The sequence below is a fragment of the Episyrphus balteatus genome, chromosome 3 (assembly GCF_945859705.1).
Source record: "Episyrphus balteatus chromosome 3, idEpiBalt1.1, whole genome shotgun sequence".
Lineage (NCBI taxonomy): Eukaryota > Metazoa > Arthropoda > Insecta > Diptera > Syrphidae > Episyrphus > Episyrphus balteatus.
In genome coordinates this window covers 77,324,812-77,350,024 of record NC_079136.1, presented here as the reverse complement: position 1 = coordinate 77,350,024, position 25,213 = coordinate 77,324,812, and the positions used below count along the sequence as shown (strand labels likewise).

The following is a 25,213-nucleotide window of genomic DNA, read 5'->3' as shown; positions in this document are numbered from 1 at the left end:
TCTTGTGCAATTTCTAAAATCCCCTATTTTGAACTTCCCCTGTCCATAATTGATTTTTGTTTTTCACGATTAGTTCAAAAAAAAAATTAAACAATAAAATATTATGTCAGTCAAGTAAAAAAATGTGTTTAGTTTTGTTTGTTTTTTGCCCTGAAAACTCCTGTTTTGCTAAATTTAAATCTTAATCCATCGAGTTGAGGGAAAGAATCTACTCGAGGCAGGCATTTCTGTCGCATGCGAGGCTACTGAAATTTGGAATGAGTAAAACAAATCGATATTATGTAGTATCCCAGGTGGAAATTCAGATTTTCTGAGAATCCACCCTCTTCGGAGGCCGGCACTGTTGATTATAGGGAGAGCCAATTATTCTAACCTTTTATAAACATCGAAGATGCCTGACCTGATTGATTTCTTTATAATTAGGGGAATACTATCAATTCGAATTAAAATAACCACTCTCTCGTTATTCTGACTTGTTAAAATTGAAATACCACCCAGGTTAACAAATGGTAAAACTAAAAGTTACTGAGAAAGCTTTAAGAAATATATCAAGGATAATGTTGAATTAAGAGCACCATTGCGAATACCCTTTGAGCTTGAAGAAGTGGTAGAAAAGTTTGTGCAAATTGTTCAAAAATCTACATGGAACAATATCCTTTACCAAAGAGAAATTTGATGCTATAAAGACGCTAAATATTAAAACCACTTAAAGAAAAAGGAAAAAAGCGCCCAAGAAATGGCAGCAAACTTGTGCTCCAACACGAAGTAAATTCAAATCACCTCAGTAATTTGCTTAAAAACGTGATATCAGATTTCAAGAAGAGCGAGGTTAGAAATTATCTTAAAAATTTAACGACAAATCTAGGCTCTGTGAAGTTGGCACCCCCAAATGCCCAACTTTTTTACATTACTTTATCAAAATTATAAATTAAAAAGGTCACTGTGGTGTATGCGTACTATTTTTTTGTTCTAACAAATAAATTAAACTAGTTGACTTTTGTAACAAACTATAGTTGGGATGACAAAAATAAACGGTTTGAAACTAACGATTTTTTCACAGAAAAAAAAAATCATAATTTTTTCGGTTTCTGATATGAAAAAAAGTTTTTTTAATTGTATCTATCTTTTGAAAAATTGGTGGAATAAAAAACAAAAAGTTGGGATGACCTGGGCTAACCTTGGGCAATGGAACCAGGCAGGTTTAAAAACAAAATTAGCAATTGGGGGTGCCAACTTCACATAGCCGCAGATCTATTACTTTCTATTGGAAGCGATAAAATCTACGAACAAAATAAAGCTTAAAAAAAGGCCAAACATTTTTTGTTCAATATCTAAAGGAAACATTCAAACTGTTATACGTTCAATTCAAGAACTGTTACGATCACCGAATTAGATTGTATTTTAATAAAAATATTGACTTTGGAGATGTTGGCACTTAGGCCCTTAAGACTTACAACCCTTCAATTCTAGAAAAAAAGCTCTTATATCTGAGCACCAATTCGGTTTTAGAAGAAAGCACACTCTACAATTGAGCAAGTGTATAGAATTACCGATGTCATTGAGAGAGCTCTTGAAGAAAAAAAAATTGTTCAGCGGTCTTTTTATATGCGTTTCAAGCTTTTAACAAAATATGGTACTAAGGTCCCAAATTTAAATTCAAACAAATCCTGTCTAAAAGACTCTTTACCAAAACTTTCCACATTTGGCACGGAAATTATTATGCAGACTTTAGGAAAACAGTCGCTGGGGTACCACAAGGTAGAGTTTTAGGTCTCATTTTGTCCCACTTAGATTCTTGATGCAATATTAAAATAGAATCCGCTTGTTGAAAATAAATGCGATAAATTTAATATTAAACTGCGAAAAATGTACTATGGTTTGGTTACTCGGTTGTTTTGTTAATCGATAAAAAAAATTTTATTTAAATCTTTTACAACATTGCTATGTACAATGTACTTGTACATACTTTTAAACATCTCAATAATTCTTTTCGTTATATTAAATATATACAGCTCAACCGCTGGAACTCATAAAGATACATAAAAATAAGTGTCTCTTTATGAGGGCTTTTGTAAGTTAATTTATACAATGACAAATTTCCCTTAATTTAATTGAAAACATGAACTCAATTCAAAGTTCATAAAAGCTACAAACACCAAAATTATGTCTATTATCCTCTTCAGGTGAATGTAGGTACTATAAAAACTGTGTGAGTTAAGAAGCTCTCTCTCTGTCTTATGTTTTCATGTGTTTTTTTTTTTGCTTCCCAAAGTACAATGATATAAAGAAAACAATACCAATTTGTTTCCGCAACGTATAAACTGATTGCAAGTGAAAAAATCATAACATCTTTAAATTTGTTCCATAACAAGCTGGCAAATCTTATTACATGCCTGCTTAACAATAACAAGCTAAATTGAATTTAACCATCAACACGATACACAGTGTTGTTTGTATCGTATCACCCCATGACATTTTAGCACACAATTTGAATAAAACTGATTAACAGAACAACAGAGTCAGGCGATGTAACAGCGGATGGGACCACACCAACCAACATAGGGGATGCTGTGTCGTAACATCCCCATGCCGATGCCATTAACCGTAGTGATGGCCATAATGCATAATTTATTACCTCTTGGGACCATTCACAAGTATAAACGCTTAAATAGCTCCGTTTGCTGTGAATTGAAGGTGAACGTGCTGCAAAAACTCTGTGTCCCTGCGTCCACTCGGGTTGATAGCTATGAACTGATACCGTAAACAACATCTAAAGCAGAAAATATACCATCGCAGCTATGTGACTGTGGGATTTCTGTCACATAATCTGACCTTTATACCGCTGTTTGTACCCCTGAGGATAATAGTTTTAATATGGCAGAAGGCTTATACAAAACTCAAATCAAAATAAAAGTAATGCCGATCGAATTGGGCCGGAAAACCAGGTCACAATTCAACAGCAGAAGGAAAATAATAATAAAAAAAAAAAAGAAAAACTTAAAATTAATCCTTTCAGGTGCAAGAAATGAAAGGTTGTAGGTAGTATAAGAGCAAAAGAGTTCGCAAAAAACTTTTGTAATTCCCTTTAGGTGTGTCAACGAGATGTCTCATTAAATGCCATATTATGTGCAATACTATACTACTCTTGTTACCTGCTTTGTATATAAAATCTATAGTACTATCATGAAGTGCAATTTTTTAGTTTGTTCGTTACCTGAGTGGTCGCGAGGGCGCTTAGATCGAATTAATAATGGGAGTAAGGAGATGAGATATACATTTCTGTTTGAAATTTGACATTTTTTTTAGTTCGTTCGCTAGCTTACTTTTTTGGTGGCGCTGTTTTTTTTCATGATAGTACTATAGATTTTATATACAAAGGTTACCTGTACCTGTGCACAGTAAAGTCATATTAATGTGTCCTTGGTTTATTTCCTATGGCAATTCCTATTTTTGTTTTCTCTATCACGGTGTTATGTAGTTGGTTGCTGTTGAAGGCTTTCATTTTAGAAAAAGAAAATGAAAAAAAAATATGACGAATACTAGGAGATTTTAGAAATTGAGAAGAAAATAATAATGCCAGAGATCGACTTCATGGGTACTACTCTACTAAAAAAAACTGATTTTTACTTTTTGTCATGAAAATATGTTGTTTCATGTATCTATTCAAAAAAAATTAGATATTTAGTTTTGGGTATTGTTTCAATATTATACTATTCTATATGACAATACTTTGGCATATACAAAAATTTTTTCCCCACTGACACCGAGTTTCAGACTATCATTTTAATGGAGATTGGCCCAATAACGAATGTAATGATAACGGATATAGTAGTTGTTCTTACTTAAAAAAAGCAAGTCATTTTATATTTAATTGTGTTGGTGAATCAACACATTAAGCATTTCAGAATGATTGAATCCTTATTGAGAGTAAAACCAATTGAAAAAGACAAAGTTTTTTTTTTGATAAAATGATTTTTATTTTTAGAAAGGCTATTCATTAAGCTTCAAATTTGTTTTTTTCAATCATCAAACCAAAAATCATACTTTTGACTTTAACTATCATTACCTTATACCTAATTACAGAATAGAGCTGTAGCAAATCGTATGTATTGGTTTCTAAAATGCGTTACACTATTTCTAAATAGTTTCGTTACTCGTACGATTCGTTACTGGTACTTAAGTAACGAAAGTAACGAAACATACGAGATACAAAACATACAAGTAACGACGAGATTCCAGTTTCAATACCAAATCCCATGTATGAGATACGAAACGAAATGATTCTCTCAATTTGTCGCATTTCGCATCTTGTATTGGTATCGTTACCGTAGTCATAATTTGCAGTCAAAGATTTTTTTGGTAAGATTTGAATTCAAAAATGTATATTGTAAAATATAAATTAGGTGTGTTTTCTGTTGCAAATGCAAAAAAAAAAAAAATTTATGAAAAAAAAAAACGGCAGCAAATCAAAACAGTTTACGTATAACACCAACTATAAATATCTTTATTGACAAATCCTAACTCCAAATAATTATCCGGAGTTTACTTTTACAGTAGTGAAAGATAGAAGAGAATCTTAGCTAAAATATTATGTATGTTACAGCCTTTAACTCTATCAAATATTATACACTTTGGCCTAAAAACAAGTGATTTTAGTGCTTTTTTAGCATTTGGATAGGGTTGCCGAGTACTTGTCTGCATTTGCGGGGTGGCACCTGACATTTTTTAGATATAAGAGGGTCTAAGCTAAACATGATGTATTTTATAGCCTTTAACTCTATCAAATATTATACACTTTGGCCAAAAAACAAGTGATTTTTGCGTTTTTTAGCATTTCAGTAGGGCTGCCGAGTTCTTGTCTGCATTTGCGAGGTGGCACCTGACATTTTTTAGATAGAAGAGAGTATTATCTAAAATATGGTGTACAGTTTAGCTTTCTAGTGCATAAAAAGTTGTACTGTTTTGTTCAAAGAAGATTTTTTTCAGTGTTGTTTTCATTTGGATGGGATTGCCACATTTGTTGGGTTACGTTCTTTATATTATTTTATTTTTTTTTTTTTACTATTTTGACTTTCGTTTGAAAATTTTTTATCTGTCCAAGCAACAAAGATATGAATGTATTAGTTATGTGACAATTTTTCCTTTAAAATAGGATTGCCACATGGAAGTTCCCATTTTAGAAGTGGCAACCCTATTTTTTTATTTTCAGTATCAACTTATCTTTTATTTGACACTAATTTTAACCTCTAACCTTATGAGCTAAGTAACTCGACGGTCGCCTCTCCGACTACTACCTTTAAACTCTTATAACATCAGAAATATAGACGATGAAATTATTATGTAAGTTTAATATATGCACTACGATGTTTCGGCAAGTTGCCTCAAAAGTTGGTGTGTTCAATTCTCTTTTCAAAATGGTACAACATTGTTGGGAATATTTCATAAATAACCGAGATAAAATTTTTTTTTCTTAAGAAATCCGACTCTTTTATGAGGAAATTTTTCCATATGCATTTTTTTTACACTACGGCTCATTAAATTAGAGTCATGTAAAAACTTTTAGTACTAAGTTGGGTAAAAAAGTAATATTTTCTTTAAAACTGATGAAGCTGAGTTAAAATTTTTGAATGCATTTGATAGCAAGGTTATTCAAGGTTCCGTAACAAAAGAAAAAAATGAGAAAAATTAAGATTTGTAGTCAAGGCGCATGAAAAACCGTCACAGGGTGACCATTTTTTCGACTTTTTTTCAAATGTCCATAACTCCCAAAATATATGGCTGCGATTTTTTTTATTATTTTTCTGATAACTGTCATCACCTATCCTATCTACCGTTTTCGTTTCGACGTAAACTTTTGGGACACCCTGTATACATTCACATTTGTATATAGAACACCTGCCAGTGCCCCCCATTACTATCCATTACACACTCCACCATCAATAACAAAAAAAAAAAAAAACTCTCTTGAATCTCGTCATGAATTTAAAAAGAATTTAATAAAAGTGCAACGCCAAGAAGTCCAACATTTTAGAATTTATTGAACTTATGATATACTGGACAGTGGACATGCCACACATTTCCTCCACCAATCGCATCGATTGAATACGGCTGCTGTTCGTGGCAAGATTCTCAATGTGTTTTGGAATTTGATTGGACGATTTCTCAAAAGTAATTTGACTTGACATGAAAAATTATGACACATTAGATGATTATGAATTAGGACAGCGACGGACGCAGCGCACTACTAAGTTCGTAGACCCAAAATTAGCTGAATCAACTGTGAAGAGATTTCAAAATTATATTTGATGAGCACGTACTGCAACCTTTTTATTTTATTCCTTTAGATACATAATAAATTCTTGCACGTGGTAAAAGAATAAGAGAAATAGTCACAATAAATACGTAACAGCTTTCCATTTTCGAACTTAAGTTGGGTTTACAAAAAAATCGGTTATAATATAACAAACATGTTTTTATGAACGTTAATTCATTTTTTTGGACATTTAAGAGAAGAAGTTCTACCAAAGGAATAAGCAATGACAAACTGAAGGATAATCACTTGCCTATGGGAATCATTAAGCAGGGCTAAGACACGTGCCCAAACAAATTAAAAACAATTTTATCCCTTTTTCAAAATGGCGTAAAATCCACATAGGAAACTTCAAGTTAAGCTTTTCTAAGCAAAACCCCACGTGTCAAATCAAAAAGTGAATAAAATACAATGACTGAACTAATTACACGGTGTAACACTCAAAAAATACGCGGGCGGAGACCTATCAGGTTTTGTAGAGCTAGTCGCACTGAATACGAAACGGTATTTGAAAATCCCCTAACACCCCCAAAATCTGGAGTTACGGGCAAAAAACGGTTTTTTGGACCTTCACCCATTGAAAAAATTCTAGCTTCGACAATTTTTTACCCATTTTCGATTTTTTTACAGTTTCTGATAGAAGATAAATATACCTTTTAAACAATGTATAAAACATGTAACTCGGTTAAACCACTTAGAATTTATAAGATGTCAAAGTTCAAAAATTCAATTTTTTTTGTCATTTGCCCAACTTCGGCATCAATTTAAAGTATATGTTTTCAAAACAACATGCTATTTAAAAAATATATTCTAAAACTATATCTATTTCCCAATCGATCGAGGTATTTTTTATGAAAATCACTTCAAAATTGGCTTAGAAAAAAAAATTTTTCGATTTCAACCCAGATACAGAAATTCGAACTTTTAGGTATAGAACAAAAATGTTGTTTCGGCACGTAGTAGGATAAGTTGGGCGCCAAGATTTGATGAAGGGTTTTTGTAGAGGAGCTCAATACAAACATTTTTTTTCTTTGGGAGGGGGGTCTATCTCCCCCCGTTTAGGTGGGAGGGGCATTTTTCTAAAAAAAAATTATCAAAATAAAAAAAAATTATTAAAAAACAACGGCAACACTTACAGTAATAAATGATACCATTTCCAAAAGGCAGAATTGGGCATTTGATTTTAATTTTTAAATCAATATAATATTACCAATAGTTTTTGAAATAATCGATTTCAAAGTTAAAAATAGGCGAAAAATTTTTTTTTAAAACTCATTTTATACTATTTTTGTCCAGACTGTGAATTTTAGTAAATAAATTTTTTAAACAGAAAACTGCCTCAATTAATTCCTTATCGAACAGTGAAAACTATATATTTCTATGTCTTCTAGTTTTTGAGAAAATTGAAAAATAAAAACAAATAAAAACAAAAAATATTTTGAAAAAAGAAAAATCTGATAAAATAATTTTTCAATTTTCTCAAAAACTAGAAGACATAGAAACATATAGTTTTCACTGTTCGATAAGGAATTAATTGAGGCAGTTTTCTGTCTAAGTAATTTATTTACTAAAATTCACAGTCTGGACAAAAATAGTATAAAATGAGTTTTTACAAATTTTTTTTCGCCTATTTTTAACTTTGAAATCGATTATTTCAAAAACTATTGGTAATACTATATTGATTTAGAAATTAGAACCAAATGCACAATTTTGCCTTTGGGAAATGGTATCATTTATTACTGTAAGTGTTGCCGTTGTTTTTTAATAATTTTTTTTATTTTGATAATTTTTTTTAGAAAAATGCCCCTCCCACCTAAACGGGGGGAGATAGACCCCCCTCCCAAAGAAAAAAAATGTTTGTATTGAGCTCCTCTACAAAAACCTTTAATCAAATCCTGGCGCCCAACTTATCTTACTACGTGCCGAAACAACATTTTTGTTCTATACCTAAAAGTTCGAATTTCTGTATCTGGGTTGAAATCGAAAAATTTTTTTTTCTAAGCCATTTTTGAAGTGATTTTCATAAAAAATACCTCGATCGATTGGGAAATAGATATAGTTTTAGAATATATTTTTTAAATAGCATGTTGTTTTGAAAACATATACTTTAAATTGATGCCGAAGTTGGGCAAATGACAAATAAAATTGAATTTTTGAACTTTGACATCTTATAAATTCTAAGTGGTTTAACCGAGTTACATGTTTTATACATTGTTTAAAAGGTATATTTATCTTCTATCAGAAACTGTAAAAAAATCGAAAATGGGTAAAAAATTGTCGAAGCTAGAATTTTTTCAATGGGTGAAGGTCCAAAAAACCGTTTTTTGCCCGTAACTCCAGATTTTGGGGGTGTTAGGGGATTTTCAAATACCGTTTCGTATTCAGTGCGACTAGCTCTACAAAACCTGATAGGTCTCCGCCCGCGTATATTTTAAAACCTCATTTTTGTAACACCGTGTTATTAAAATGTTATGTTGGAAGTTCAATTTTCTCTTATAGGCAGTCTTTTTCATTTGTTTTATCATGTAATCGGAAACGTTTAAATATGGTCTTGAGACCTACTCTTTTCATAACAAGAACTTTAATAACCAAAGCATACCACTTGTGGTACGCATTTGAATGATATGCAGATTTTTGTCAGCTGTCTGGCTTTTCCAGGCAACTCTTATGCTTCATTTTCTTTGCTACCTTCTATTTAAACGACCAAACTGCGCTATTCTATATATTTACTTTTATATTACAGACGAGCACAAAAACTCTTTATTGAGATATAACTGAACCTCTTTATGAAAATTAGTGTGCTTTAATAGAGGACAATTACTCTTCAACTATCTGGCCACCGGCTATCATTAACGACCGACACGACGACGATGACGGTTCAGTGGATAAACAGCAAAAGTTTGGCCCTGTTCGTTGGTTTGGTGGGTCGACTCAACTATACTTGGGTAATTTAAAACAAAATAGATACCTACCACCTCGTGGTTGTGATGGAATAAATTAACGAGTAGCGAATTCGTACGTATACTAATGCCAGTTGAGTTGGTAGCCATTTCAGCGGAATAATTAATTAATTTCGATGCTGGAAGCTATTATCTATAAGGTTGACATAATGGTAAAAAAGGGGTGGGATTTTTGCGTGAGTTGGGGAATTAATAGCTTTGAATTGTGGAAATTGCTTTGGTCAGATATTTAATCTATTGTTTAATTTTTTTAAGCGAAAATTCAAATATGTTATATTAAAATATGAAAATAATACAGTTTTTTTTTTTAATTTTTGCATTTTGAAATGTTAAAGGGTTGTAATTAAATTATATAAAAGTGTTTTGTTTGAGAATTAATTTTGCATTTAATTTAACTTGTAATGAAATTGCATTTACATTATTCACTACTTTGAAAAATTTTATTTGAAAAAGTTTTATTTTTTATTTTTTAATTTGATTTGTGATTGTTTTATTTTTGGGGTCGAGGTCAACAAAACTTACTCTCATGTTAATTTCCAATGCAAATTCGATATTTTCAATGTACAGTCAAAATTCTTTAAAACGGATTTCTTTATAATGAATTTCTTTCTAAAGCGAATCTCGTTTAATGTCCTTTTCCCTCAAATTATCTTCTTTATATTTAATTTCTCTTTTAGTACACTTTAAATAACCATTAAAAAAATTTTGTAGGATGAAGGATCAAAAGAGTGTAAAAAAAAATTGGGTGACACATGTTTTTAAGTTATTTTTTAATGCTAAATCTAATCAAAATCAAGTGAATACGATTACTTTAAAAATAATATGCACGACTGGGTCGCACGTACTTGCTCTTTCTGTTCAAAACACTATTTTGATAGTTTACTTGTAGATTTTAAGAGCTGCCTCTATATAAATTTATACAAAATTTTGTTGATGTTTGGGAAGAGCCGACATTTCGGGCAAAATTTTGTTAAATGAAAATTTCTTTTTCTTGTTTGACTTTTTTGAGAAAAACTAAAAATGCAGTTTTATTGCATTTGCTTTAAATAATACATCTGCAAAGTTTTATCAAAATCGTTAGAGCTGTTTTCGAGTTATTTGGTATAGCTTGAAAAAATTTGTGGGATTAAAAAAAAAAAAAAACAACTTTCAGAATGTGTACAGATGGACGCACAGACGCACGGACGAAATTGCTACTTACAACTTACGAAAATATTGTTTAGTCTCAGATATCTCAAGCGAAATTATGCCTTCACCGCATTCTTTTTTTTACCAAAAATAAAAATTAACTACTACTAAAAATATCTTGAAATCATTAACAGAGTGACACTAATTTACTATGTTATAAATGCAGATACATTTCATAGCATTTGCAATACGTAATATTAAATTCAACATTAATAAAGGTATTTTATACTAGTCTTACGGTGTTCATTATATGTTGTAAATTGTAATGTATAAGAAAATTTGTATCTTTTTATTTAAGCTCTGTTAAAATAAACTCAGTTTGAATAATATGACATAATAAATGTTCACTTACCAACACATGTGAATTATTGTTTGTCTTCTTATGGCTTTAGTAATCAAAAACCTTATCTGAAAAATAAGGAAAATAAATTTTTGTTATATAAATGTAAATACCTATAGAAATTTTTCTTAAAGATTTTAATTTGCTTTCAAATTTACATTATACGCTCTACATAAGCGTATAATTTTTAATGACAAATTGATTATGGCTTGGTAAAGCTCATTTTTATTCAATAACAATTTAATTCAGTAAATTGGTAGTTTTACCTGGAGCTTTTAAAAATTGTTGGACTTATAGATTTCTATGTGCTCTTTCCGAATTTCAAATTTACTACATCGTATTTTGTCTGCTCTTTCTGTTATATTAAAAGAATGGCGTTCAATGGCGCTCAACTTTTTTGAGCAACGTATACAAATATATACTCCGAATCATTTTTAAATACAAAATTCAATGACAGAAAATTCCCCACAGATTACTTTTTAAAAATATTTTTTTTTTCCTATTTTGTAAAATCAATAGTTTTAGCAAATCAAAGTGGACAGTGTTAAATGTGCAAAAAATTATGTTGATGCCAAACTTTCTCATAAAACCAAAATATTTGCATTTTATAAGACTTTAGCGCTGGAGGCTGGGTTGGAAGATAATTTTGTCTACAGTGATTTTATCGAAGGAAGCCTTTGGCAAAATTGTCTATAGTTGCATACTCTCCAAACATACCGCCCTTGGCTTTGAACCTATGTATCTTTTTAAAATAGTTATCTTCCTAACTTAAAACCGTTCTTATGTATGTGTGCACTTCAGAAGTGCGTTCTGAAACTCTTTTTTTTTCGTTACTTCCGGGGTCCCCCAAGGAAGTAATTTAAGTCCCCTCCCAACAAACAATATCACTTCTATAAAGCTTTATAGGAGCTATATTAACACCTGTAAAGCTTTATAGGAGCAAATTTGTTAGTCGGGCTCTCCTCTTCATCATTACGTACCATTATGACATCAAAATGTTCATAATCCCATATCCCACTGTATGCTGACGATAAGAAGTTTTTTTAAATTTTACAGCCCAAAACTTATGAATATTTCTCGAAGGATCTTTTTTAAAATCTAAACTTTACTACCTTAAATTACTTATTCTTATATATAAAAATGAGTTCGTTTAGTGTGTGTGGCCGATAAACTCGCGTTTGGCTGGTCCGATTTTGGTAATTTTTTTTTTGTTTGAAAGGTATTTACATATATGTAGATGGTTTGTATAAAAAAAAATAATACCTTTTCTCGCATCTTTACATAGCTGTCAACTTATACGAGTAAAAAAACACTCGCTTTATAAAAAATTTAACTATGTATGCTTAATTTGTAAAGCTTTCAAAATAATATTAAAAAAGCCTGATTTTTAGTGAAACAAATAATTATTCGTCTTGTGACATTAAATCCACATTATGGACTGCACAAATAAAATGTATGTATATTCAATCTCTGATCTCTCTGATTCATTGAGGACCCGTGTTTGATTACACTGGTCAACAAAATTTAACTTTTTTTTTGCCACAAGAACCCAAATATACTTTTCTAGTAGTTTTTGGGGTGCTGAATCCGAATCTGAAGTCAGAAAAATTTGATTGGCCTTCGCTTTTGAAATATTACCGTTAGAAAATGTCAAAAAACATAATTTTGGCTGTTTTCGAGGTTCTGTTTTTATGTGAGGTAATTCATTATAAACAAATTTGTAATGGTTATTATAAGAACAGATATTCTTCTTTCAAAAACTGTTTAAATTTTCCCGATATCTCTTTTATTGCTCGAGATATCTTTAGTTTCATTTAATAAGTCAAAGAGAAACTAAACTCAATCTAAAGTTTAAGTCACTGGCCACAGAATTTTTGCCACAAGAACCAAAATATACTTTTCTGAAGGTTTTTGAGTTGCTGAACTCAAATCCGCAATCGGAAAAATTCTATTAGCCTCCGTTCTTGAAATATAACCGTTATAAAAAAAAACCTTTTTTGCATATTATAACGGTAAGATTTTAAGAACGAAGGCTAATAGAATTTTTCTGATTGTGGATTCGAGTTCAGCAACCCAAAAACCTTCAGAAAAGTATATTTTGATTCTTGTGGCAAAAAAAGTGTAATTTGGTTGGCCAGTGTTGATTCTGATTCAAAGACCGCTACTTAAATTTTAAATATCTCGGGCAATAAAAGAGATATCGGAAAGATTTAAACATTTTTTGAATGAATAAAACTAGCTCTTATTGGCACCGTTACAAATTTATTCACAATTAATTACTCCACATAAAAACATAACCTCGAAAACAGCCAAAATTACGTTTTTTGACATTTTCTAACGGTAATATTTCAAAAACGAAGGCCAATCAAATTTTTCTGACTTCAGATTCGGATTCAGCACCCCAAAAACTACTAGAAAAGTATATTTTGGGTCTTGTGGCAAAAACCTTGTTGACCAGTGTTATTGCGAGTAAAGCATTGGCACAATTAGGATTGGTTGTTTCAAATCGTGCAGACCAAAATGTTCTTGATCAGAAATACTACGCGAAAGGCAATAAAATTACGTTGAATAAATTAATTAATTTTTGTGCAAACCAATGTGCCGAAGTTAAACGATCAACAAAACTATGTGTGTGACACCGTTATGCAAGGTGTATATATATTTCCCCTGTGCGTTTGTTTGTGACCCTACTCCTTCTATGTGAAATGTATGTGAAAAGGTCCATCCGAAACAGGGGTCGAATTACGGCATACGTTCGTTATCGTATGGTTGCTATGTGTCCCTATCTTTTTCTACTAAATAAATAGAGACACAAATAGTAAAAACGTTAACGAGTGATCGTAATCGTATGCTGTAATTCGACCCCAGGTTTTGTTTTATAATTGGACCCGGTAGGTGACGCTGCTGTCAAGTTATAGGCAAATTCCATATTTGGGGTCAAATGACTGGACAGATTTTTGTGAAATTTTGTGTTATGACAAGGTTCATTCGAGACAAGTTTTGTTTCATGATTGGACCCAGTAGTTGGCACTGTTGTCAAGTTCTAGGAAAATTACATATTTTGAGCGAACGACTGGACAGATTTTTGTGAAATTTTTTGTGTCTGATAAAATTCATTCGAAACATGTTTTGTTTCATAAATTGGACCCGGTAAGTGGCGCTGTTGCCGAGTATGAATAGACAAATTTCATATTTGGAGTGCGAAAGACTTGACAGATTTTTGTGAAAGTTCGTTTGTGTGATAAAGTCCATCCATGTTTTGTAAATTATAATTGTATGGGGTAGGTGGCGCTGTTGTCAAATTATAGGCAAATATTCCATATTTGGAGTTCGAAAGACTTGATGCTGTTGTCAAGTTATAGTTAAATTCCATATTTGGAGTCCGAACGGCTGTATAGAATTTTATGATTTTTTTTGCGTTTGATAAGGTACATTCGAGACAGGTTTTGTTTTATAGTTGGACCTGGTACGTGGCGCTGCTGTCAAGTTATGAGCAAATTCAATATTTGGGGTTCAAAGAGCTCATATTCAAAAACAAACATGATTTAACACTTTCAAATGTTATTTCCTAAATTAAATCTACCTCACAGTTGAAAATCGGTATGATAAACTGAAACTTAAAATTTGTTGAAGTTGTTTCAACTACCAATTTATAAATACAATTTCCGCATTAATTTAAAATGATTTAATCTTTTTAAGAAAATATTTTAATATTTAGACGTATGCACAGAATTAAGACGGAATTTTTTCATTTTAAGTCGGTTTTTTTACAACTTACAAAAAAAAAATCGCTGCTTTTTTAATTTCCTAAATGGCCAAAAAATATCAAATTTTAGTAGCAATTGCAAGTGATTGAAAGAAGTTTGAGACACATAAGATTTTGTTTTTAAAAACATTTTTTTACTATTTGACGCAAAAAATCGTGCATACAACATACATATCGCCTGGAAAGCAAAATCATTATAACTCCATAGGATCTGTTAAGGACATAGCATCAATTTGCTTTCCGCTGAATATTTATGTTGTTATACCTTAATAATAAATTTAATGAAACTTAGTACACATTCCACAAATGGTTTGCTTTTTTTAATACTTTATACAATTGTACATATGTTTGTGCTCCATATATCAAGTTGTCGCCCGATTTTTTTGTATTGGAAAGGTTAACACATTACAAAGCCAAAAATTGGAAATAAGTACTAGAAAAATGCGGAACGAAGTCCACCGGGTCAGCTAGTTACTTTATAGGTACCTACATACTTATTTTTCAATAACCCAAAATATTTTCAGAAAAAGCAATTGCATGACCTCTTTTAATGTTTAAGATTTTATTTTTTTTTTGCTAGCCGAAGGCTTCTTAAAATTTTAGCACTTTAAACAGCAAAGGCACAACCACATTAGTGAAGAGATGTTCGAGCATTTAAATTTCACAAGAAGTTTTAAACAACCGCACTATAGCACTATACGATCTAGATCCATAAAAAAATATGTGTAAAGAAAAAAAAAAAAACTTTTTAAAAGGATTTCCCTTTCCGATGCAACTCTAATTGTGGAGAATAAATATAAAAAAAAAAAGATACCAACATATTTTTATGAGGAGGCTAAAAACAAAAGGGAAATATGGAGAGAAGTTTCACCACACTACAATCACTTCATTTTATGTCATCTGTCTCAAAGCAAGAGGGATTTTTGAAAAGCGCGATTTCTCTTCTTTCTAACTCTTGTAAAAGTGTATACTCGACATCGCACTATATACAGTATACTTTTATGAACAGAAGAGGGTTCTTTGTTAGGGACAGAAAAAAAACAACAATAAAAGAATTTTAAACAGAAAAATGTAGCACCAGCTATATCACTCTTCATATATTTGGCGTAGGCATTTTTCTTTTGCAATACATCTTTTTGATGTGTTGAAAACTATAAACAAAGGATTTTATGTATTGTTTTGTTGGAAAATTGCTGATAGTAGGTATGGAAGAATGCTCCATTATCTGTTAGTGAGGTAGCAAAAGTTAAGGTAATGTAGGAAGAAGGATAGGAGTTTTTTTATCAATTTTCTGAACGATACATAAAATGAAACTGAAAATAAAAATAACAAAAATTTTTTCTAGCAATTTGCTATTGATCCTTTGAAAATAACGATATTTAATAGCTCGATAAAATCGTAGACAATTTAAAACCATTTTTAACCAACTTTGTCAACTACACAGAGAAAAAAAGGGCACCTTTAAACAAGATGATGTCCACCTTATGTCAATTGATAAATTTAAGAATCATTGTGAATTTTGATCGTTTTGCAATTATTATGAATGTTTAGTCAGACTTACATTTTTTTTTGAAGGTTTAAGGTTTCTTTATTTGCTCTAAAACGTGAACCACACTAATGTTAAAACATTCACAAAAATTAAAAAAAAAAAATCAGTACATTTTTACCTTAAAAAAAACGCTTTTAAAGCAATGTAGGAGAACAAAAACACACATTTTAGAATAAATCAATAATAAAATAAATCGAACTTGTTTCTTTTCATCTATTCAACAATTGAGTCTATGTAAATATTTGAGATTGATTTCTTAAAAATCAGTGTCCAAACATTCATGAAATTACACTAAAGAAATGCAAACGCATCCCTACTATTATTTGTTACTTGATTGGTAAAGTAATTGCAAGTCCTGGAGTTACTTAAATAAACAAAAAAAACACACAAAATATACAAAATTTATTTTCAAACAAAAGTAAATACATATTCAAAGTAGGTATACATATATACTAAATACAAACGATAACAGGGTGCGGTTTTACGAAGGATATCCTTGTCGTTGTTGTCGTTGCTTAGAGACAACTTTTTGTCAAATTCAAAACAAAGTAAAACAAAATAAAGAAACAAGAATATCAATTTAATTTTATAAACCTAATGTTCTTTCAAGTGTCCGCAAATTTGTCAGCTTTTGTTGTTTATCTAAGGAATGAAGAGAATATTCTTATTTATTACCGTCTTTGAATTGATGGCCTTAAAATGTATGTCTAGGTATTTATTTTTAGAAATTGGAAAAAGGGACGTTGTTGGTGTTAAGTTTAAAACTTGATGGAGGCTTACTTGGATTAAGTTGAAGCTTAAAACAATTACCTACTCAAATTTTTGGATGACTTTAAGATTTTAGGTCGTAGCGTGGTTAGATAATACTGTATTTGAAAGAAGTTTTTTATTCACATCAAATTTTAACCACTATTTGTTTTGCTGTCATATTATTTATTATGTACAGAAATCAATAAGCAATTACACATTTTTTTTTTCTGTTAAAAGATGCCAAGAATAATAAAAACGATAGCTTATTTTATTTTATGAGGAAACCATTTAAATGCAGTCTTTATTTTGCAGTAATCCGGTGCAAGAGATTATTTCATAAGAATTCCCACTTCTATTTTTTATTTCGTTACAATTTTAGGCCTGGATCCTGTTTGAGAGCTTACTACATCAACTACATCAGCGACCTTAAAAAATCAATAGTTGATTCCGATTAAACGTCGGGAAATACTTGTCATGGTTTAAATAAGGCCGCACCAATAAATGTTTAAAGCCGTTGATGTAGCTAATGTAACTGAAGTAGTAAGCTGTGAAATAGGCCCCTGGAAGATGTTAAGTGCATCTTGTCTTGCCCCATAGACCCCAAATGTGTTTGTGTAATATTTTTTTGAATGTCAATTTGATAAAATAGTTTCAATTATTGGAACTCTAACAAAGTATTTATGTAAGTTAATGGATCTTTTTTCAGAATTGCATAGCAAAATGTTCCTCAAATGCAGAACGGCAAACATTAGTTTGGGATAAAATTTTATTTAAACTGTTCAAAATTTTATAGAAAGATACCCCCCACGAGTACTGTACGATTGATGAGCAGCTTTTAGGATTCAGAAGAAATATTGTCCGTTCAAAATGCACATATATATTCCTTCGAAACCAGATAAATAGTTACGGTTACGGCATAAAATTCAATAAGAAAGAAAATCGTTGCAGATTACTGAAAGCGTTCATGAAACGGGAAGGAATGTAACCCTGGATGTTCGGTTCACATCAATTCAGTTAGCCGAAATAATGCTAGCGCAGAATAATCTAGCTGTAGTCGGAACGTTGGGAAAAAAAGTTGACGTGCCAACATCCTTCTTAACCAACCGAAAAAAAAATAAAGTTCTCTCTTCTTAATTTGCTTTTGAGAACAAAATATCCTTGATTTCCTTTACTCCGAAAAAAGAGCAATGAGCTTTGTTGATATCTTTGCTTCATAACGAAGTTGATTGGGAGATAAGAAAGCCTGAAATCATCGAATTTTACAAAAATAGATACTAAAGGTGGCTTTGACAAGTTTGACGAGCTGGCTCGTTGTAACTCCGTTACCAGGAAGACTCGTAGGTGGCCTATGAGATATTTTTTATAGGATGCTCGTTCAGGCGGGAATCAAACACAGTACACATAAAAAGGTAATATATTCCGAACTGACATTGGTCGCCAGATTGTCAAAACATGACACTTTGGCGACCAATGTCAGCTACCGAATTCTTAATTGTTTAAAATAAAACAAATAAAAAAAAACAAATTTCCTGTTTACTGCGATTGAAATATAAAAACTAAAGGCCGACCTGACAGATTGGTGCCCATTTTTGACAAACAAATTTTGACAACGTTCGGAATATATTACCTTATTATGTGTACTGTGGGAATCAAATAATTCAATGATTTTTTTTTTGAAAATTAATTTCAGTCCATTAAATAAGGAAATAATTAGTAACGGGCTGAGTTTTGGAAAAGGATGTGGTATTGAAATGGTTTACAAACTGTTAAATGTGCTTCTGTTTTCATAGTCTGTTAGAACTGTTATAAAGAGAACAATTCTTATATCGTAAAAACAACAGGTTTTAGATGATGCAAATGTTCTTAAAACTGTAACTTACATAAAATTATCTTACATTACAAGTTTTCTAATATAACTCTCCGTTTAAACGGCACTTCAAACCTTCATATGCATCCCAAAAGTATTCAAGTTTGTGTTAAATGTACATAACTTGCAATTAGGATATTTTTGATGTTAAGCGGGTGTCTAAACTGAAAACAAACATAAGATTTAAGTACTATGTCATAAGAAATATAATCATCCACATGGCTTCATACCTAAACCTGAGTCTAACGAAGTTCCGAAACAGTTTATTGGAGCATTTCAAAAATCTCTCCCAATTCTTTCAATAAGTATATTTCTATAGTGTTTACAACATATGGAAGCAGCTGTAAGATTCTGGGGAGCAAATGGGATTACAAAACTCGCAACCTACTAAGCTACAAAATATAAAGATTAATACACACAATTACGTATGTACCCTTGTACGCCTTATAATAAAGGTGCAAATAAGTTCGTAAACAAAACAAAATGGAATGACAAAATACAAAATTTCTTAAATCGCTCTGAAGATGTTTCCTTCTACCAAATAGTATATAGACACCCCAGACACGCTTTACAATTCCGCCAAAAAATGCAAATATGATGTTGGCTTTTAGCGTAACTTTGAAGGGAAGAAAATGAAAAGACATCTAAAAGCAGCACAATGCCAATGCCTAAAATTAGCATAAAGTATAATGACAACGTTCGAATACCCTGAAAACGAGCAATTCCTCGATAACCAAGAAACAGAAAATCCAACAAAACCTCCCCCCAAAGACAGTTTATTTTTGAATTTTAGAAATGTTGATGCGTTGTGCTGCTCTTCTATATTAAACCAACATGTGGGATCACGATTCACGATCATCAAATCCTCTAAGTTCAAATAGAAGAGAAGAGCTCTAGACAGCACATTAACTTAAGCCACGAGATTTAGCATCGCAAAAAAAAAATAAGATGGAGAAAATAATATTCTCTAGTTTTGTTGTGTGGTTTATTTTAATTTCAGTTTTCATCCTTTTTTCTTTCAGAAGAAGCACAGTTTGTATTTGTTGTTTTTGTCTCCTTCTTCATTCTATGTTCGGGGTTTTATTTCTATTTCTATTCTTGCTTTTAGGGAATAAAATATACAAGAAGAAGGATGTTTTCATTACGACGACAATGTACGATCCAATCAATTTCGGATTTACCATAGGAGAAGGAAATAAGTAAGTATTATAAGAAAAAGAGACTTGTATAAGCAGAAAAGGGATTCTTTAAGAAATGTGAAAATTGGAAAAAAAAATAAAGAACTTGGCTGTGCTGCTCCCTCTTGCAATGTTGACATAATCGTACACATTCTTATATATTGGTAATGAGGCTTTATTGAAAAAGTTTATTTCATTTTAAAGTAGGTTCATGTATAGAAATGTAGTTCAATCAATACTGTGTTTTTTTTCTATTTATTTTCATCTCCATTTAATACGAAACATGAAGTTTTTCTTAATCTTGCATAATAGATAGCTTGTAGAATAAATATGATAGTGAACGTGCCTATTTAGGTTACTGCTGCATACATGTCAAGCTCATTAATAACTTTTGGCCTGTAGTCATAAGATTGGTTTGAATTAAAAAATTCAATTTTAATTGAAGCTTAATAGAAGATATTGACCGATATCAACCTTTTTTCAATTCTACTTCATTTTGTATAAATATCATTGCCAAATTTGGTTCAGTGTACTTGTACTTGTAATATGCTTAACAAATGTACCTACTGTATAAATAAAGTATTTCAATTTCAAAAAAGGATAATCATGGAAGACACTTTGATAATCAAAACCATTATGACTGATAAGTAGTGTATTTGAATTCAGTTTTGTCCACTGTCATTTAATAATGTAGTAAATTTTAGTGCAATTGGTAATTTGGTGAACCATCACCCCAAAATGACCAGCTTTAAAAAAAGGGTTCCTGAAAACGACCTTTTGGTTACTAAGTAACCAAAACTATAACTTGTTAGGTTTGTATTTACATATTTTTTTTTTGTTTTTATAATATTTTAAAAAATAAGCTGAATGTTTACATTTTTTATTGTTATTCGATTAAGAATTTCGTTTTTCTATTTATTTACTAACAGTTCAAGTGTTTATTTAATTTTGACCAGGGTGTATAATCATCTAGGTTCTAGGCCACAGTTTAAATTCACATTATTTGCAAGTTGTCTAAGTGCACTGTGGCGTATACGTGCTAATTTTTTTTTAGTTTAACTCATGCAAAAGTAGGGAAATTAAAAGGACTTGCAACTTGTACATATCAAAAAACCTTGTGCTGTGAATAAAATGTAACACTTGTAAAATTCAACAAAGTATTCCAGTAGATATAAGAACCAATAACCAAAAGAGTTTACACAAGTGTTCAAGGGAAAAGGGTGATTATTCGACTGGTATTCAAAGCTAGATTTAATAGTTTTAATATCATTTTTGAATAATAGAATTATGTAATGCACGATTAAGGGTATTTTTTTTTTTTTTGTGAAAATCGGTAAAGACATTAACGGGTGAGATAGAGCAAAAAAACGGCCTTATGATAAGTACCGCACAACTTGAAACACCAACTTAAAAAAAATATTTTTCTTGGGACATAGTACGTTTTGAAGGACTTATCGAATATAGCAAAATGAAGTATTTGTTTTTTTGCTATTTCGTGGCTGAAAACACTTTTTTGACCTTCAGCTTTTGCAAAAATTACAGCATACTAATTTTCAACCGATTTCAATGTCTTTTATGTTAAGAAGATACATATTAAGAAGATATCAATATCTGAAATTTGTAAATACCAGTTCGTAATCGTAGGACAAGCCTTTTAAAATGTGAATGGATAATAGAGTAATGGTCCCAAAATTTTACTGTCACCTTCATATGTATTTAGAGCCAAGGAGATTTTCTATATTGGCTACAAAAAATCTCTATCTCTAGAATCACCAAAAACACGAAGTTTGAACCAAATCGCCTCGATGTCTGGTTTAGTTTGTTGCCTGTTTTAAAATTGTTGGGCAATTTACAATGCTGCAATTTTCATTCAGCTAACGGAAAGAAAATATCAATCTACCTTGAAATACGAACTCATACCAACCAAAGTAAGAAGAAATTACCTTGTTGCCTATGCTAACAGGATTCAAAGTGAATCCTTAGAAAAGTGGTCAAAACTAAAAATGGTGAAAGATCATCATATGACCTCTTAAAATTTGGTTACCTTTTCATATCCAATATTTACAGTTTTCGATTAAATGCAGATTTTTTGAAATTTTGAAAAAAGTCCTACTTTGAAAATTAACCAAAAAAAAATTGTTGAATATAGTAAAGTGAGGCATAGTGTTTACCTACTGAAAAAAAAAAAATTCCACAACTTTTGAAAGTACATATATTGAATTAAATAATTACATTTAAATCTGTAATTTTTCAGTTTTTAAAATAAAAAATAGTAAAAATATACGGAAAAAAGGATCACATAATTAGTAATTAAGTGATATATTTTTAAAAGAGGTAACCTGTTTCTACCAAACAATATCGTTATAAGGCTTTCAATACAGAATTAGTTAATTCAAATTTAAAGAGCAAAAAATTGTCATACATATTCAAAACAAAAAGTAAAAACTTCTTTACGAACATTGTTTTTAAAAACAATTTGTCTCAATAAGTTTTGGCAAGTAACAACGATTCCATGTTTTTTTTTTGTTTTGTTTTTAGAATAAAAGCATTCCTATGCGTTTTTTATGTTAAGACGCCAAAACTCACTCTTGAGAAAGTGTTATTGGAACATAAAATACTTTCCCAAACAATTTAGTGACAGTGTAATCGACAGTAATTAATCACGTACCAAAAGAAAGAAAGAAAGAAAGAAAGAAACCAATCTTGAATCTTAATTTCTTGTAAATATAGCCACCATCGCCAAAACCATCAAGCAAATTTGCAATGAGCCATTTCCATATTCAAAATGAAAGCTTGATTATTTTTTTTTTTGTTCATCATTATTTACAGCAACACGCATTTTACAAATACGTCAATATGCGTACTGCATGAGGTGTCAAATTGTGAACTCACGATACAAGTCTGCAAGTTACTCGTATAATTTTCATTTTTATACCAAGTAAAGCAACCGGATATTCCAATAAATTGATTCTTAAAAGGACAACAACTTCTTTTTTGGAGGCAGTTATTTGTTTATTATATTTGGTTTGTATTTTAACAAAGCTGTTAAAATACCTACTTGAACTTGACTTAAATATTGTAAACAAGAATGTGGGAGTGCATACCTGTCACTGATTGCAAAATTAGCTTCGAGTTTGAGTATGGTGCATACAAATTAAATTGAAATAATCTGCACGAACATACATAGATACAAAAATATTTGAATGAGTAAGAGTAGGCAAAGTTTTGGTGTGATTAAAATAAAAGCTTAAGTCTTAGGATTACTTTAGTATATTAGAAATCTTAAAGATTTTTTTACACACTCCTGCTCAAATTTAACGCACGTCCTATTTATTCTACAGGAAAAAAAATATTAATACAGTCGAATCTCTCTAAATGCAACTCCCTGTAAGTCGAATTCCCCTTTAACTCGAACTTTTTCACCATTCTCAATGAAAACTGTTTAAGAAAAAATAATAATTCTAATTCGACTTAGAGGTAGCCGACTGTACTATATAGCTCAGCTTCATGGCTCTTATCTCCGATAAGACAAGAAGGAGCTTTTATTCAAGTGATGGAATAAAATGTTTCTGAAGAAGATTCGGGGAGAGTTTTCCTTAAGTCTGTCTTTCCATTGCGAACTTTTCAGATGTGGGTCATACATTTTACTGGGGTATACCCTAGATTCTAAAGAATCTTCTTTACAATGAGTTAGTGAGCTTTTTAGAACTTGAGTTGTTAAATTTTGTTTATCATTTTTTTTTTTTTTTTTTTTGATAATATTGTTGCTGTTAAACCTTTTTTGGACTTGATATGAAATAAATAAACACACAAAAATACGAACTAGAATTTTAAAGCCATTTAAAAAAAGACACAGATAAGTGCATTAATTTTGAGCAGGAGTGTATTAGGTATGACATATTATATGTTTTCTTTTTATTTTTAGCTTATATCATTTGCAAATGGTACATTACAACATACAATATTCGATCCGTACTCAAATCTTAAATTCTAAGTTTACTTTAATGTTGGTTTTATTTGATTTTGAATAAATTATCGAGAATCATACCTGCTTAACGATTTCAGCATCAACCTGAAAGTATAGAAGAAATTCAAAAATTAATACCAATTCATATTCTTGAAAAAAATAAAGCGCCGTTATGAAAAAAATAACTTAAATAAGTTAATTGAAGACATGGTTCTTGATTTTTCGCCTCATTCATTGACACACAAAAAAAAAATCCAATATCAATTTAACATTTTTTAAATATCAAATTAACATTTTTTAAATATCAGCCAAAAATGCTCTATAAAATGTGTTTTATGATATTTAAAATGTTAAAAAAATATTTTTATTATCAGGATGATATTTAAATGTCACATTTTGGAAATTTTTTTTTGATATTCTATTATCATTTTTTCATATCAATTTCTCATTCCAAATTATTGAAAAATATTAAATAAAAAATTCTTAATGTGTACTAATTTAAAGGCGCTTTGTATTTTTTCGAAGTAAAATGTATGATTTACTGAGAAAATTTGATCGGCAATAAGATTTTACTTCACATAGTTTGGGAGAAAATAACAAAACAATTATATCACCTATAATAGAAAAAATAATATCACCACTATTTTGTAAAGAATATTCACTTTCAGTAATGTTTTGAAAAAAGAAATAATAAAAATAATAAAAAAGAAAAAGAAAGAAATAGGTTTCATTATAATAAACTAAAACGTAAAATCTAGTCAACATTGATATTTTAATTGTCAAAGTGAAATTTTCACTATCCACCTAAAATTAAAAAATGTCAAAATGATATGATAAAATATCAAAATTGATAGGTATTTTAATTGTTGGTCACTCAAAAATGTTAATTTGATAGCTGTTATTATCAAATTTTTTTTTTCGGTGCATTATCTTAGAAAACAATTGACAAAATTGATAACTTTTGTTTGCAGTAGGTATTCCAACTGTGTTTTCAGCATCATTCTTTTCTCGCCATCATTAGCAGAGACATGCTTGATTTTTAGTGAAGTTCCTACTTGGAACCCAATCAACAACACAAGTATAAAATGTGCTCAGATACAAGATAGTGGTAATGTAAAAGTTCAACTTAGAGTGAGTCAACTGTATATTATTAAGTAAATAAAAATAAAAATTAAACTATTCCTAATCCACTTAGCTGAATAAAGCATTGGGAACTTTTTTTTCCTTCAAAAATAGTTTGTTTTTCGTGAAATGTATATCTACCTATTCAATTTAAACTCCCACGTTGTCATCTTCACGACACACAATATAGCGTAACAAAATTGATTTTTCTTTGTC

The 25,213-nt window shown here is 30.5% G+C and overlaps 1 protein-coding gene across 4 annotated transcripts in view; it reads right to left on the bottom strand.

Moving 5' to 3' along the window:
* Window positions 1–25,213, bottom strand: part of LOC129916576 (uncharacterized) — a 118,374-nt gene that overhangs the window by 61,295 nt on the left and 31,866 nt on the right. For 2 of the 4 annotated variants that reach the window (XM_055996595.1, XM_055996594.1), the window contains 2 exons: window positions 23,957–23,980; window positions 10,811–10,866 (listed from right to left, as the gene is read on the bottom strand). The gene's annotated coding sequence lies outside the window, so the exon portion shown is untranslated. Of the gene's footprint in view, window positions 1–10,810; window positions 10,867–11,064; window positions 11,209–23,956; window positions 23,981–25,213 lie in introns of those variants that run through there. The other 2 variants (XM_055996597.1, XM_055996596.1) reach the window with 2 other exon arrangements.